General features: G+C 39.1%; 1 long non-coding RNA gene across 2 annotated transcripts in view; it reads right to left on the bottom strand.

Annotated features, from left to right (window-relative positions):
• Nucleotides 1-17785, bottom strand: part of LOC111167421 (uncharacterized) — an 89139-nt gene that overhangs the window by 52818 nt on the left and 18536 nt on the right. For both annotated transcript variants that reach the window (XR_016393946.1, XR_002642814.3), the window contains exons 2-3: nucleotides 12966-13145; nucleotides 4773-4904 (exon numbers count right to left, since the gene is read on the bottom strand). This is a non-coding gene — a long non-coding RNA (uncharacterized LOC111167421). The remainder of the gene's footprint in view (nucleotides 1-4772; nucleotides 4905-12965; nucleotides 13146-17785) is intronic.

Consider the following 17785-nt stretch of genomic DNA (forward strand, 5'->3'; position numbering starts at 1 on the left):
GTGAGGTGAAGGATGTGCTAACTAACCTTACTGTGGTAAACATTTTGCCATATATACATGTATCATCGCATCGTGCACCTTAAACTTATACCATATTATATGTCAATTGTATCTCAATAAAGCTGGGTGGGGGGAGAATAATTAAGCTGTAAATTTCTTGCATTACAAAGTTTGAGTCTTACGGTTCTGTTTATTTCTAGTTCTGAGCTCAGTGTTTCGTAGATCTTAGGCACAGTAGATGAAGAAATACAACTTTATGGGCTCTCAATCAGTTGGTAAAAAGCAACATTTCTGAATTTAAAGAAACATTCCCTAAGGGACATACAAATCACAACACCCATGTCTGGTTTAAACCAATGTAGACTGCTGGGTATACTTCTCACCAAATCATGCTTTTGAAATACTTATTTATACTTTCTCTGCTTTGAATAAATGGCTATAAATGAATGAGAGAACATTCTGATATGATCTCATCACTTAGGATAAATATTCTACTTACATAAATACAAATTGCTGTTATTATTTCTGCACCTCACTCTCGAGGCCTGAGCCAGCTTTTTAATTTTACATATAAATTTGCGCACGAACTGGTTAGCCAAATGGATAAAGCAAAGGCAGTGAGCCAGGAAAATCTGCATCTGGATTCTCTGTAGGACTCTGGGAAAGTGCTGTCTTGCAGACTCAGAGGCAAATTTATTTGTGTAGTACAGATGGTTGCCTCAGACAGTTTGTAACACAAATTGCTATTATAGCGTGTCATTCTCATTAATTTAGAACCATATCAGTTTTGTCCCAGCTACAAATGGATAAAAAGTCTGTTGATTTCAAACTCTCAATTATATACACATATATATATAAGTATAATAATATATATACATATATACATGTATGTATGTAGATATCTTAAAATATATCTACTTTAACTCAGGAGGTAAGATAAGGATATGTGAATGATTCTAACCCAAGTGTCTGCCTCCCTTATTTATTTATTTGTTTGTTTGTTTGTTTTTGGCTGCGTTGGGTCTTCGCTGCTGTGCGTGAGCTTTCTCTAGTTGTGGCGAGCGGGGGTTTCTCCTCACTGCGGTGCGCAGGCTTCTCATTGTGGTGGCTTCTCTCATTGCAGAGCACAAGCTCTAGGTGCACGGGCCTCAGTAGTTGTGGCTCACGGGCTCTAGAGTGCAGGCTCAGTAGTTGTGGCACACGGGCTTAGTTGCTCCGTAGCACCTGGGATCTTCCTGGACCAAGGCTCGAACCCACATCCCCTGCATTGGCAGGCGGATTCTTAACCACTGCGCCACCAAGGAGGTCCCTTTTTTTTAAAATTTATTTTTTAAATTGAGGTATGGTCAATTTCCAATGTTGTGTTAATTTCTGCTGTACAGCAAAGTGATTCAGTTATACACATATATACATTCTTTTTTATATTCTTTTCCATTACGGTTTATCCCAGGATATTGAGTATAGTTCCCTGTGCTGTATATACAGTAGGACTTTGTTGCTTATCCGTTCTATATATACTAGTTTGCACCTGCTAGTGCCTCCCTTTCTTGAGGGAGCACTTTCCTCTAGCACATTTAGGGACTGGTATTAGGTTGGTTCCTGTCAGTCCTTGTAACATCTGCTACCTACTCCTCTCTTCTGTTTTCTGCTCATTTTATATCTGATCATTACTCAGATTAACTTCTCCTGATATGAAGCTGTTATATAGCCAAGAGGGTCTCCATGGAATCGTGCTTATGTGGATTCCATTTGATGGAGAAGATCACGGGAAGCTCCTTAGAGGTACTTTCTCTTGAGCCAAGTCTTGTAGGATGCAAGGGAATAAGCTAGACAAGTGAAAATACTTTCCAGGGAGGGGACAGCATGATGTACTTATTCATTCAGGCGAAAGGGTGAATTTGGAGCTGAAAGGCAACACTGATCACCAGCACAGTATACCCCTAGACACCTGAATTGTTTGGCTTGGGTGGAGTTAAGAGATGAGCCTGCAGAAGTGACAAGATCATGAAGGGACTAGAGTATGTAATGAATATGATTATGCAGATACAGGCACTGTTTGCAGAATTTAGTGTGGTCGACAACTATTTCCCTTTACATTTTGATTACTTTTTTTCTGCCTGAGTTGAACCCACCTCAGTCTTTCTGGCATGGGTGATCTAGCAGTCTAGTTCTGTCTCACCTAGTTAGCAGTGTTCTTGAGAGTATTATTAAAAGCCCTCTGGCTTGTCTAACATTCTCCCAGCCTCTTTTCCCAACAACTGCCTGATTTGCTCCCTATTTCTAAAATTAAACCAATAAGAGTGAGAATTTAGATAATTCATCTCCTCTCTAGCAGAGCCTTCCATGACAGACCGTATCATGAGCTACTAGCCTGACTTTGGACTGGCTGCCCTTAGGTGAGGCCCCAGCCTCGGTGGTGGTAGGAGGGGTGGGTGGGCTAAAGATGCAGAAATCACATAGTACAGAATGTGCTACCAAAGGCTGTTCCCTCAGCAGGAATTGTGAGCCGGGCCTGTCCCCTTTGACCAGGCCCTGGGTGTGGCAGGCACTGTACTGGCATGGGATCAAGGCCCAGCTCCATCACTCACTAGCTATGCTGCCTTGAATATGTGACTTAATCTCACAGAGAAACTGGACCCAGATTCTTTAAACTGAGAATGAAAAATACTTAACTTGCAGAGTGAATATGAGCTTTGGAAATAAATATATATAAAGTATCTGCTTCATAGCCAGTGCTCAGTAAATGGTGATACACACACACCAAACTTCACTTTTCTAATTTTTAAGAAGCACATCATGTTTAACCCAGTTTATAGATGATGCTTTTCCTAATCACTGCATTTATCATTGAACATTTTAAGTTTTTTCCAATTTCAACTTTATAATTTAATGCTGTGGTAAACATCATCATGAATATAGTTTTATCTTTTGAATTATTTTAAGATAAATCCTTATGATATGCTTCATTAGAACAGAGGATATGAATTTCTATGGATTTTTAACGCATATTGTCAAATAGGGATTCAAAATGAATTAAAGAATAATTCTTAAAAACGTTGAGCTTAAAAATTATCTTGGGGCTTCCCTGGTGGCGCAGTGGTTGACAGTCCGCCTGCTGATGCAGGGGACACGAGTTTGTGCCCCGGTCCGGGAAGATCCCACATGCTGCGAAGTGGCTGGGCCCGTGAGCCATGGCCGCTGAGCCTGCACGTCCGGAGCCTGTACTCCGCAACGGGAGAGGCCACAACAGTGAGAGGTCCGCATACCGCAAAAAAAAAAAAAAAATTATCTTGGAGACACACCTACATAAATATTACACTTGCTGTTTTATCTTTTTTCTTATTTGTAGATGTAAGTGGTATTTTATTGCTGTTTAGATTTGTGTTACTATGATTACCAATATTAGATTTAAAACTGTTTATTAGTTGATTTTCCTTTTGTGTAATTGGACTGTTCACGTACTTTACTGATGAGGTTTACAAAGTGTATATATTATATGCATATACTTATACACACACAAATATATATACACACATATTAATCTCATTTATGATACTCATTATATATTAAATTTTTATGTGTAATTTCACATATTTATAGATTTTCCACTTTGCCATACTATTTGAAATTTCTGTTTTTATATCAGTGCTAGATTTAAAATGCATTCTAATATATGGAATGAATAGTCCCTTTTCCTTACTTTCTTTTCTCTCCTTTTTGTTCTTTTTTTTTTTTTTTTTTTTTTGATTATTTACCATCATCAAGATGGTTGCTTAGTGGGACTTCCCTGGTGGCACAGTGGTTAAGAATCCACCTCCCAATGCAGGGTACACGGGTTTGAGCCCTGGTCCGGGGAGATCCCACATGCCACAGAGCAACGAAGCCCATGCACCACAACTACTGAGCCTCCATTCTACAGCCTACGAGCCACAACTACTGAGCCTGTGTCCCACAGCTACTGAAGCCTGCGTGCCTAGAGCCTGTGCTCCGCAACAAGAGAAGCCACCTCAATGAGAAGCCCGCGCACTACAACGAAGAGTAGCCCCAGCTCAACACAGCTAGAGAAAGCCCACATGCAGCAACGAAGACCAAATGCAGCTAAAAATAAATAAATAAATTTATAAATTAAAAAAAAAAAAGATGGTTGCTTAGTAAGACTAGTAAAGTGAGAGAAAAGAAAATCCCTGACATCATGACTAGTAAAGAGAAAGTCAGGGAGAAAGTAGAAAATTGTTGGAATAAAAAAGAATATAACAAGTACACCAGGGATTTTTAAAATAAAACAATATTGTGGACAACTTTCTGCCATTAAGTTAGAAAACACAGACAATTTCCTGCAAACACAAATGTTACTGACTAAAACTGACTTAAGGAAAAATGGAAAATTTCAATGTATCTAAAACCATGAAAGGAATTGAATTAGGAGTTTACAGTCTACAATCAGCAGAGTAGATATAGATACATAAGTAAAAAGCCAACGAACTTATATGTAGCTTCTGAGTCACAGTGTTAGTTTCTAAATTAAGGATCAGGACATAATGAAACCTGATATTGATTTTATTAAAATTTGTAAGAGCCCTGTGATGCCCCTCTTTCTCTAGTGCCCTAATGCTATAGACTGGATATTTGTGCCCCCTCCCAAATTCATGTTAAACCCTAATGTGATGATGTTAAAAGGAGTGATTTGGGGGGAGGTGATTACGTCATGAGGGTGGAGCCCTCATGAATGGGATTAGTGTCCTTATATAAAAGGCCCCAGAGAGATCCCTTACCTCTTTCTCTGTGTGAGGATACAGCAAAAAAAGATGGCCATCTACAAACCAGGAAGTGAATGTCTTCCATGTCTGTGTCATCAGACAATGAATCTGCCGGAGCCTTGATCCTGGACTTCCCAGCCTCCAGAACTGTGAGAAATAAATGTTTGTTGTTTATAAGCCAACCAGTTTATGGTATTTTTGTCATAACAGCACAAATGAACTAAAACACCTGAACATTTGATTATTTGCTTAATGGTTAATCTAGGGTTCTTTCTCTGTCTCTAACAATAGAAGATTTATCTAGATTAGTGTTTAATACTATTCATGTTATACTCCATTCTATGTACTGAAAGTTTGTCTTTCCCAAATTCATATGTTGAAGCCCTAATCCCCACTGTGATGATATTTGGAGGTAGGGCCTTTGGGAAGTAATTAGGTCATGAGGATGGAGCTCTCATGAATGAGATTAGTGCTCTTATAAAAAGAAACATGAGAGAGATTATCTCTCTCTCTCTGCCATGAGAGGATGCAGCAAAGAGGTGGCCATTGTAAACCAGGAAGAAGGCTCTCACCAAGAACTTGACCATGCTGACAAGTTGGACTTCCAGCCTCCAGAACCATGAGAAATACATGTTTGTTGCTTAAGCCACACAGTCTATGGTATTCTGTTCTAGCAGCCTGAACAGATAAAGACACTCTACCATACTAATACGAGAATGTAAAATCCAATCCTTCTTATGAATATCCATACTCTAAAATATATTTACACTTCTATAATTAAAATATTCAAGAAATTCATCTGGAGAAGGGTATTCAAGATCTAGCTTAGACATTGTATAATTTATATATTGAGGGTTTTTCTTACTGTTCTATTGAAATATGCTCCACGATGCTTCCAGTTGGAAGAAATAGAAAAATCAACCAAGTGCATTTGACTCAAACACTAAAAAACTGACCAGCTGGCATTTACACAAAGTCCAGAGATGGGTCAGCCTCCAGGGTTGGTTGTTTGAGCAACTCACTTGTGTCATCAAGAACATAGGTTCTTTCTATCTCTTTGCTCTGTAACCACAGGGTTTGTATCATTCTACGGCTGGTGACTGGTTCCCCTCTGGGTTGTAGGACAGCTGCTGGTTAAAGTAAGGCCCGCTGACTTCTTTATTTACATCCAGCAGATGAGAGAAATTGCCTCTCCCTAAGACAACAAATGGAAAGTCTTTATCTTCAGCCTTTGGGGGCCAGTTTACATCCCCTCACACAAGGTAGGACTAGGTCCTTGAAGTAATCCCTGGCTTCCTGACCAGAGCCCATCAATGGAGCTCAGCTCACTTCCTCCAAGCTCATTGCTGCCACACAATGGGAAGGGAGAAGGAATGTTGAGGAAACAAGCATGCCATCCACTACATAAGATCTGCTCAGGAAACACTCATGCTTTTGCTGAAGTGACACTTGATTGCATGTTCATTTGGGAGTTTGCTATACAAAAGGAATTACAGTGTTTCTTCCAATTAGAGTCTGAAGTAGATCGTGCAAAGGTCAAGTGCAGGTCAGAAATGCTGTTAGATTTCAGGCAATTTATAAAGTATCAAGGCTCCAACATCAATAAATCGCCTAAACTGATTTTTTTCAACCTAATTGGAAAAACATGTCAGTTATCAGATAAACCATTTAAAGCTAAAGGTGCAGCTAAGTATTAAGGGCAATGAATATATCCAAAGACATGCAAGAGAGATTCTTTCAATCCAGGCAAGACCATTCCCCTGACAATCTAAGGCTGCCTTATACCACAGCGTTGATTTATAACCACTAAGACATAACATCCATTAGAAAGCATCAATGCTCTTTATCTGTAGGAAGCTTATTTATCAGTGTGATAGCATCTACATATATAGAACACACTATTTTCTCTTTAAAATTTGTATGAAGTCATACATGCACATTGTAACAAAACTCAATCAGCATCAATAAATAGCAAAAAACCAAATGTAAGTTTCTTTCTCACTTAATTTCCCCAGAGTGCCCTTCCCTAAAAGTTTATCAGTTTCTTGTATGTCCTTCCCCAGATATTCTATATCGTGACAACATATACATCCTTTTAAAAAATATGAATGGAAACACATGCTACGTGCAGTTTCGTCCCCTGCCCAATTTCATTTAACGATATGTTCGTACATATAGAGGGACCTAAATCTTGAATAGCTGCCTGAGTATATACCCCATGGCTCTAAAGCAGAGGTGAGAGCAGCACTGAGCTCAGGTGAAGAACGGGGTAGGAAGGAGTCATCCAATGCTCAGGCAGGGAAGATGCAGTTACTAACAGGAGGTCTGGAGGAAAGCACCGCAGCACCTGAAGTGAGGGGGGAAACCTGCCAACAAGGGGCAAAAGTGATGCAGATAAAGGAGGCTGGGGTCTCACAAATTACCTGAGGTTAAGTTTTAGTCTTCCAACCAGTTAGAGACAAACCAAAGAATTTTACCATGCATCTGAAGACAAAGAGTTCTTCACTCAGTCAATCAAGATCTTTTTTTTGTATTTGTGTACGTGGTTTTTGAATGGGCTATTTTTTTTTTTTTTTTCTAGTACGCGGGCCTCTCCCTGTTGTGGCCTCTCCCGTTGCGGAGTACAGGCTCCGGACGCGCAGGCTCAGCGGCCATGGCTCACGGGCCCAGCCGCTCCACAGCATGTGGGATCTTCCCCGACCGGGGCACGAACCCGTGTCCCCTGCATCGGCAGGCAGACTCTCAACCACTGCGCCACCAGGGAAGCCCTGGGCTATTTTTTTTTTCATATCTGGGAAAAACCGTAATTCGAAAAGATACAGGGACTTCCCTGGTGGTGCAGTGGTTAAGATTCCGTGCTTCCAACACAGGGGGTGCAGGTTTGATCCCTGGTCGGGGAACTAAGTTCCCGCATGCCGCGCGGTGTGGCCAAAAAAAAAGATACATGCACCCCAATGTTCACTGAATGGGCTATTTTTGAGTAAATGCCTTACATCCCAGGGTATTCCTTCAGCTGGAGTATCCCTGTATTTGAGATTCTCTAATTCACCACTAGATGGACCTATTTGATATTTTGTCTTCCAAGAAAGAGAATGGTTTTTTTATTCAGTGAGGTCTTCCTAGCAAGGATTTAGGCCACTGACCTTAACACAAGATTTATTTGAGCTTTTAAAAAAATAATTCATTCATACAAAATAATGAATAAACGGTACTCATATACTTAAGTGATATTACTAAAAACAAATACCTCTACGTTAAACCTCCTGGCTTAAGAAATAAAACACAACCTAATAAATCTTTTAAGCCCACCATGCCCCCTCTCTGAGCTTCTCCCTCCCCTTTTCATCCATATGAAACCAGCATTCTGAATTATAAATTACTAGCTACTTTAAAAAAGTTTTATTACGTATCCCTAAATAATATAATATTTAATTTTTACAGGACTTGAAACTTATATAAAGAATTCATATGTATTTTTTAACGTTTTTCTCACTCATCTATTTCTGAGATTCCCCGATCTTGATATGCATATTTCTAGTGCATTTTTTAAAACTGGTCTATGATATTGTGTGGTATAAATGGATTAAAATTCATTTACCCATTTTACTGATTTGGGACTTGCTTTCATTTTCATTCAGCGCTATGATTTTAAGATTCTCATTTTCATTCATGCAGCTAAAACTTAGATAGATTAAACGTTCTTGCTGTGTAGTCTAATAATTCCAATATCAATCTTGGGAGTCTGACACTTTAGTTTCTTATATTTTTTTCTGCTGACTTTTGTTTATTTGGGCTTGTTTCTTCATGTGTTTTAGTAATTTTTTTTTTTTAATTGTGAGTGCATGTTCCTTTGGTGGTAATTCTCTGAAAATAATGTTTTGTTTCTGTTTTCTCCTCCATGCTAATACATCTTTAATTAGCCAAAGAAGCTCTCTACTTCTCTCCTCTGGAAATCATCCCACCCATTGCTCTGTTGTCTTTGTCTCTGTCTTCAGCAATACTGAGGCAAGTACTCTCTTTGGTGCAGGGAAATGCATTGTTTGCTGTTTTCTCCAATGATGAATATGTTGGGAAAGCCTGGTGGCAAAGCTATTGCCATTGGCTTCCTACACATGACTCAGGTCAAGAGTCAGGTTCTCTCTCTTTCTGTGTGTGTGTGTGTGTGTGTGTGTGTGTGTTGGTGATACCATCAATCTGTCCCAGGTTAGCACTCCCCATCAATGTACATGGGTTAGCAGAACTTGATGAAGTGGCTAATTGATTTGGCCAAGGTCCAAATCAATCCAGAAGATGTCCATCTGGATGGTGCCCACAAAGATCTTCCTCACTTCACAGAACTTATACTTGGCCTCCTCGGGCACAATCTGATGAACAACTTGGGTCACAGATCAGATGGAAATTCCCACCACTCTTGTCAATGTTGATGACACCCATGAAACTGGCAGGGTAGCTTATATCAGCGTGCAGCCTGCCCTCCATCTTAAGGAACCATGGTGTGCAGATCTTCTTTACTTTCTCTCTTGTACTGACACACTTGAGTCCCTTCCTTTGTAAAATGATGAGAGGGCCCAGTTGATGCATGAACGTCAAAAACATCAGTTAGGATGTCCAGCATCGAGTGATTTGGAACAGCTGTGTACTTCAGGACCGTAGGTCATGACTATCCCAGGCATAGGAAGAGCTGAAATCAATGTTTCACATGAATTACACAGGGAAGATTTGACCCACTAGTGCCAGGCATCTGGTATTCAGACCATGTAGGTAGCATGAATTATGTCCCCAAATCAGCACGAGTGTGAGCTTACTTTCTTTTCTTTCTTTCTTTCTTTCTTTTCTTTCTTTCTTTCTTTCTTTCCTTCCTTCCTTCTTTCCTTCTTTCTTTCCTTCTTTCTCTCTTTCTCTCTCTTTCGATCTTTCTTTCCCTGCTTATCCTAGAGCCACATGCAAACAGACAAACCTCCCTTTGAAACATTATTTTCTACATCAACCCTTCTTAGAGTTCTGGCTTATGCTAGAATCTTGGATTCTACTTCCCACCCTTCTTTGGATCCAGACTTTGTCTCCTATTCATTAGAGGCCATTAAAAGCCGAGGCCTTCTCAGTTCAAGTCACAAGGGTAGTTGCTACCACCCTAACAATAACAACAAACCAGATAAGCTACAAAATCATAATTTTTTAAACCCACCAGAGATCTGAGGATAGAACTAAATCTAACCAAATGAAAATCTAGAAAGTAAAGAGGCCTTTCTTTAAGAGTAGAGACCTATAGGTGTTTTCATTCTAGCAGAGCAACTGAAAGAGGACAGAATACTTCATAGTAGGTGATAAAGAGAAACCAGCCATATTTTAATGAATTTGTAAAGACCGCATGTGAGCTTCCATGATGCATTAGAATCCCAAGGAACCCAGCCACAGAAAGAGTATGCACCTACCTGCCACTATTTCCCACAGGCCTTCAACAAGGGCACATAGATAGTATGCTGAAGGCTGAAAGGAGAGCAAAAGTGCTTAGAGAGATCCCGTATAAGGTGCTCAGACCTTTTCCGAGTTGAGACAGTGGCCCGTTGCAGAGACGTAGCAAGGCAGAAAGAGGAGAGGAGAAATCTCTCTGCAGCACCTGGGCTTTTACTGAGTGCAAAGCAGTAACTGCCAGGCTGAAAGCAGGACAGTAGAGCACAGGGAGGTCTCCTTAGGTGCACAAAGGCAGGGACGGGACTGGAGGACAAAGAGATACCTCCAGTGACTTGAAAAGCTAGAATTCAGACTGTGAAGCAGAGAGAGACATCATTCATGGTTCAGAAAGCTGTAGATTAACAAAGGAACATCTGATGTCTTACTGGTACTTATTTGGTGCTTCTACAGGGCTAGGGATTCTTAGCATCCTGATAGAATCAGGGATGAGCGATTTTCTGGAGGAAATATTATTTATTTCAGCCACTAATGCTCTTTTATACACTATGTCCAATGTACATTGAAGACTATGAGACACACCAAGAAGCAAGGAAATGGACCCCATGATCATGGGAGGAAAGAAGCAGACTGGGAGATGAATCAGATATCGGAATTATGAGAGAGGGACTTTAAAATAACTACAAAAATGTGTTAGAGGACCTACTAGAAAAGCCGGAGAACATTCACAAACATATGGGGAATGTCAGCAGAGAGATGGAAATGATAAAAATGGATCACATGGAAGTGCTAGAAATGAAAAATATGCTATTACAAGTGAAGAATTTATTTGATGGAATCAGAAGCAGCCTGGACACCAAGGAAGAAAAAGATCTATAAAGTTAAAGACAGTAGAAATTATATAAACTGAAATGAAAAAATAAAAATGAGAGAAAATACAATAAAGTATCTGAGATCTATGGGACACATAGATGTAATAATTAGAGTATGACAGGAAAAGGAGAGAGAATGGGGCCGAAGAAACCACTGAAGAGATAATGGCTGAGAATTTTCCAAAATTTTTTAAAGATTTCGATTAGCAAACTCTGAGCATGTGTGTGCATGCACACACACACACACACACACACACACACACAACACCACACGCCTAGGCACATCAGACTCAAACTGCCGAAAACCAAGATAAAGAGGAAATCTCAACAGCAGCCATTATATATTACATACAAGGAAACAACAATAAGAACGATTGCTGACTTCTTATTAGAAACAAGGTGGGCCAGAGACAATGAAAAGATAACTTTTAAGCACTTGAAGAAAAAAAAAGACAACCTAGAATTCTACATGCAGCAAAATATATCCTGCAAAAGCAAACGTAAAATAAAGACATTTTCAGATTGACCAAAGTGAAGCAATTTCATCTCCAGAAGAGCCGCACTACAAGAAATGCTAAAAGAGTTACTCAGGCTAAAGAGAAATGATGCCAAATGGAAATTTAGAGCTGAAGGAAGGAATGAAGAACACAAGAAAAGTATGTGGGTAAATAAAAAAAGACCGATTTCATTATGTTTAAGAGATAGACATACACTTATATCTAAACTGCTTTAAAAGACTATGGGCTACTTAAAGCAAAAACAGTAACAATGTTTTGTGGTGTTTATAGCGTATGTAGAAGTAAAACACAGGACAGAGCACAAAGGAAGAGGAGATAAATAGAACCATATTGTTGTAAGGTTCTTATACTGCTCACAAAGTAGTATAATACTATTTAAAAATAAACTATGGTAGGGCTTCCCTGGTGGCGCAGTGGTTGAGAGTCCGCCTGCCGATGCAGGGGACACGGGTTCATGCCCCGGTCCGGGAAGATCCCACATGCCGCGGAGCCATGGCTGCTGAGCCTGCATGTCTGGAGCCTGTGCTCCACAACGGGAGAGGCCACAACAGTGAGAGGCCCGTGTACCGCAAAAAAATAAAATAAAATAAACTATGGTAAGTCAAAGATGTATATTGTAATCTTTAAAACACCACTAAAAAAATTCCTCAAACAGGAATAGCTAGAGAAGGTAAAATGGAATTCCAAAGAATATTCAATTCATTTAAAACAGGGCAGAAAGGCCTGGACCAGCTTCAGAGCAATGAGTGGGTCAGTGGGTGATGAGTGGGGACTAGGTGCAGTGGCCAGGGTAGACAGCCTGCCCCTCACGCCCAAGATCCTCAACTTGTCATGAGGTAGCAGTGTGCTGGGGGACTGGTAGCACCTGGAGGGACTGTAACTGCAGAAGTTGAATATCCAGGACAAGTTGAGGTCCTTCGTCAGGGAGAGGAGCCCCCAGAACATCTAGCTTTGAAGGCTTGCGTGTGGGAGAGCTGGAGAGCTGTAAGAAGCAGAGAGACTCCACTCTTAAAAGGCTCATGCAAAAACTCGTATGCCCTGAGACCCAGTACGGAGGCAGTTATTTGAAAGACACCTAGGTCAGACCCACTTGCTGATCTTGGAGAGCTTCCTGGAGAAATAGGAGGCAACTGGGACACCCCGTGGGGACACAGATGCTGGAGGCAGACATTTTGGGGAGGTCACTCTACCACAAGGACCTTGGTGCTGGCAAGTGCCATTTTGGAGTCCTCCCTCTAGCCTTAGTGCCAGGGGATTCCCTGCCCACCAGACAGTTGGCACCAGTACTGGGACACCCCCAGGCTGAACAACCAGCCACCCCAAGACCTGGCCCCATCCACCCGCAGCTGGCAGGCTCCAAACCAGGCAGGGCTTGGCAGCCAACTGGGCCAGGGACCAGCCTCACTTACCAGTGTGTCCACAGTAGTTGGCTCCACCACATCAGAAGGGCACATGCAGCCCACACAGGGGCGCTCCTAGAGCACATAGCTCAAGGGACCAGAAGGGTGTGTGCTGCTGGACCCCATAGGACATCTCCTGCATAAACCCACTTCTCCAAGATCAGGAAATGTAACCAATCTATGCAATACCTACAAATAAACACAGAGAATCAGGTAAAATGAGGCAACATAGGAATATGTTGCAAACAAACGAACCAGATAAAATCCCAGAAGAACTAAGCAAAGTGAAGATAAGCAATCTACCCAATAAAGAGTTCAAGATAATAATCATAAAGATGCTCAACAAACCTGGGAGAAGAAAAGATGTACACAGTGAGAAGTTTTACAGAGACTTAGAAAATATAAACAAGAACCAAACAGAGCTGAAGAGTACAATGACTGAAAAATTGCACTAGAAGGAATCAACAGATTAGATGATACAGGGGAACAAATCAGTGAACTGGAAGACAGAGTAGTCGAAATTACCCAAGCGAAGCAGAAAAAAGAAGAAGAAATTGTTCTAAATGAGAATAGTGTTAAGAGACTTCTATGACACCATCAAGCATACTAACATTCACATTACAGGGGTCCCAGAAGCAAAAGAGAGAGAGAAAGGGGCAGAGAATTTATTTGAAAAGATAAAAGCTGAAAACTTTCCTATCCTGGGAATGGAAACAGGCATCCAGGTCCAGGAAGCACAAACAATTCCAAACAAGATCCATCCCAAAAGGAATGTACCAAGACACACTGTAATTAAAATTGCAAAACTTAAAGATCAAAAGAGAATCTTAAAAGCAGTAAGGGAAAAGCAACCAGTTACATACAAGGGAACTCCCATAAGACTATCACTGACTTTCAGTAGAAAGTTTCAGTAGAAACTCTGCAGGTCAGAAGGGAGTGACATGATATAATTAGAGTGATGAAAGGAAAAAACCTACAGCCAAGAATACTTGGCAAGGCTATCATTCAGATGAAGGAGAGATAAGAGTTTTACAGGCAAGCAAAAGCTGAGAGTCCAGCACCACTAAATTGGCTTTACAAGAAATGTTAAAGGGACTTCTCTAAGTGGACAAGAAAAGACTACAACTAGGAATATGAAATATGAAAATTACAAAAGGAAAAATCTCATTGGTAAAGGCAAATATATGGTAAATGTAGTAGATGAGCCACCTTTAAAGTTTAAAGGTTAAAATAAAAATTAAAAGACAAAAGTAGTAAAATCATCTACAGCCACATTAAGTAGTTAAGATATACACAAAACAAAAAGATGTAAAATATGAAGTCAAAAACATTAAACTTGGGGGGGGGGCGGAGAGTAAACATGCAGGGTTTTTCTTAATGCATTTGAATTTAAGAGATCAACTTAAAAAATTTTTCTTGTATATAAACCACATGGTAACCACAAACCAACAACATATAGTAGATACACACAAAAAAAGAAAGAGGAATCCAAACATAACACCAAAGACAGTCATCAGATCACAAGGGAAAAGAACATAAGAAGAAAAAAGGAATACAAAACAAACAGAAAACAATTAACAAAATGGTAATAAGTACATACATATCAATAATTACTTTAAATGTAAATGGACCAAATGCTCCAATCAAAACACAGAGTGACTGAATGGATACAAAAACAACACCCATATATATGCTGCCTACAAGAAACTTGCTTGAGATGTACAGAAACACACATACTGAAAGTGGGGGGGATGGAAAAAGGTATCCATGCAAATGGAAACAAAATGAAAGCTGGGGTAGCAATACTTAGACAAAATAGACTTTCAAACAAAGACTATAATAAGTGACAAAGACATTACATAATGATAAAGGGATCAATATATACAATTGTAAATATATATGCACCCAACCTAGGATCACCTAAATACATACAGCAAGTATTAACAAACATAAAGGGAGAAACTGACATAACACAATAAAGCCAGCATCACCTGTATACCAAAACCAGACAAAAGCACCACAAAAGAAGAAAATTTCAGGCCAGTATCACCCATGAACACAGGTGCACAAATCCTCAACAAAATATTAGCAAACCAAATTCAATAATACATTAAAAGGGTCATTCACCATGATCAACTGGGGTTTAACCCAGGGGTGCAAGTATGGTTCAATATTTGCAAATCAATCAATGTGATACACCACGTTAACAAATTGAAAAATAAAAATCATATGATCATCTCAATAGAAAAAGCTTTTGACAAAATTCAATGTCCATTTATTATATTGATAAAACCTCTCAACAAAGTGGGTATAGAGGGAACATACCTCAACACAGTAAAGACCATATATGACAAGCCCACAGCTGATATCATATTCAACTGTCAAAAGCTAAAAGCATTTCCTCTAAGATCAGGAAGAAGACAAGGATGCCCACTCTCACCACTTTTGTTCCAACATGGTATTGGAAGTCCTAGACTTATCAACCAGAAAAGGAGACAAAATTAGAGACATCAAATTAGAAAGGAAGAAGTAAAACCATCACTGTTTGCAGATGACAGGATACTATACATGAAAAGCCTAAAGATGCCTCAAAAAATCTATTAAAAATAATAAATAAACTCAGGAAAGTTGCAGGATACAAAATTAACATACAGAAATCTGTTGCATTTCTATACACTAACAACAAACTATAAGGAAGAGAATTTTTTTTTAAATCTCATTTACATTGCATCAAAAAGGACAGAGTACCTAGGAATAAATCTAACCAAGGTGGTAAAAGACCTATACTTGGAAAACTATAAGACGTTCATGAAAGAAACTGTAGATGACACAAATAGATGGAAAGATATACCGTGCTCATAGATTGGAAGAATTAATGTCGGTAAAATGACCATATTCCCCGAGGCAATGTACAGATTCAGTGTAATCCCTATCAAAATACCAATGGCATTTTTCACAGAACTGGAACAAATAATTCTAAAATTTGTATGGAAACACAAAACACCCCAAATAATCTTGAGAAGGAAGAAAAAAGCTGCAAAGTATCATGCTCCCTGATGTCAAACTATATTAAAAAGCCACAGTAATCAAAACAATATGGTACTGGCACAAAAACAGACACATAAATCAATGGAACAGAGTAAGAGAGCCAGAATTGAACCCACACTTATATGAGCAATTAATCTATGACAAAGGAGGCATCATACAATGGGGAAATGACAGCCTCTTCAATAAATAGTATTGGAAAAACTGAACAGCCACATGCAAAAAAAAATCTAACTGGACTACTTTCACACACCGGATACAAAAATAAATTTTAAATGGATTAAGGACATAAATGTAAGACCTGAAACCATAAAACTTCTAGAGAAAACATAGGCAGTATGCTCTTGACATCAGTCTTAGAAACATTTTTTTTTTGATATGTCTCCTCAGGCAAGAGAAACAAACCCAAAAATAAACATTAAACTAAATGGGATTACATCAAACTAAAACTCTCCTGTACAGCAAAGAAAACCATTAACAAAATGAAAAGACAACCTACTGAATAGGAGAAAATATTTGCAAATGATATATCCAATAAGGGGTTAATATCCAAAATATGTAAAGAACTTATACAACTCAACAACTTAAAAAAAACAACCTGATTTTTAAATGGGCAGAGGAGTTGAAGAGACATTTTCCCAAAGAAGACATACAGATGGTCAACAGGCACATGAAAAGGTGTTCAACATCACTAATTATGAGGGACACGCAAATTAAAACCACAATGAGATATAACCTCCACATGTTAGAATGGCTATTATCAAAAAGGCAAGAAATAACAAATGGCGACAAGGATGTGGAGAAAAGGGAACCCAACTACACTGTTGGTGGGAATGTAAATTGGTGCAGCCACTATGGAGAACAGTATGGAGGCTCCTCAAAAAATTAAAAATGGAACTAACTACCGTATGATCCAGCTATCCCATTTATGGGTATTTATCCAAAAAATATGAAAACACTAATTAGAAAAGATATATGCACCCCTATGTTCAGCACAGCATTATTAACAAGAGCCAAAATATGGAAAAAACCTAAGGGCCCATCAGTGGATGAATAGATAAAAAAAGATGTGGTATATATGTACAATGGAATGCTACTCAGCCATAAAAAAAGATGAAATCTTACCATTTGGACAACAAAAATGAACCTCAAGGTATTATGCTAAGAGAAATAAGTCAGACAGAGAAAGAGAAATACTGCATGATTTCTTTTATATGTAGAATCTAAAAAACAAACAAAGGAAAAAAACCAAAATAAATTAACAAACTAAACCAAACAAAAGCAAATACAGATACAGACAACAGAGTAGTGGTCACCAGAGAGGACGGGGCAAAATGGGCAAAGGGGATCAAATGTATGGTGATGGATGAAAACTAAATTTTTGGTGGTGAGCACGCTGTAGGGTATACAGAAGTAGAAATATAATGTTGTACACATGAAACATATAATGTTATAAGCCAATGTTACCTAAATAAACAATAATTTTTTAAAAAAGAAGTAAAATGACAAGATCAGGGCTTTAAAATCTTGGGTCAAAGTACCAAGAGAGGACCATAGAGCTTCTAGGAATCCCTTGAAAAAGTCTCTTATCTTTTGTAGTCTCAGGGGTTGATATGTCCAAAAAAACAAACAGACAAAAAACCCAAAACATTTAAATTATTATACTGAAGATTGCAGAATTACAATATAAACAGCAGTCACTTCCTTGTCAAGTCTCTTATGTAAAACTTTGGATGTTAATTGAAAAAGAGTGAGATCCTGAATACTGAAATGATGATACTTAC

This window comes from Delphinapterus leucas, chromosome 7 (assembly GCF_059928025.1).
Source record: "Delphinapterus leucas isolate spDelLeu-1000000601 "Yukka" chromosome 7, BTC_Dleu_Yukka2, whole genome shotgun sequence".
In the NCBI taxonomy this organism is placed as follows: Eukaryota; Metazoa; Chordata; class Mammalia; order Artiodactyla; family Monodontidae; genus Delphinapterus; species Delphinapterus leucas.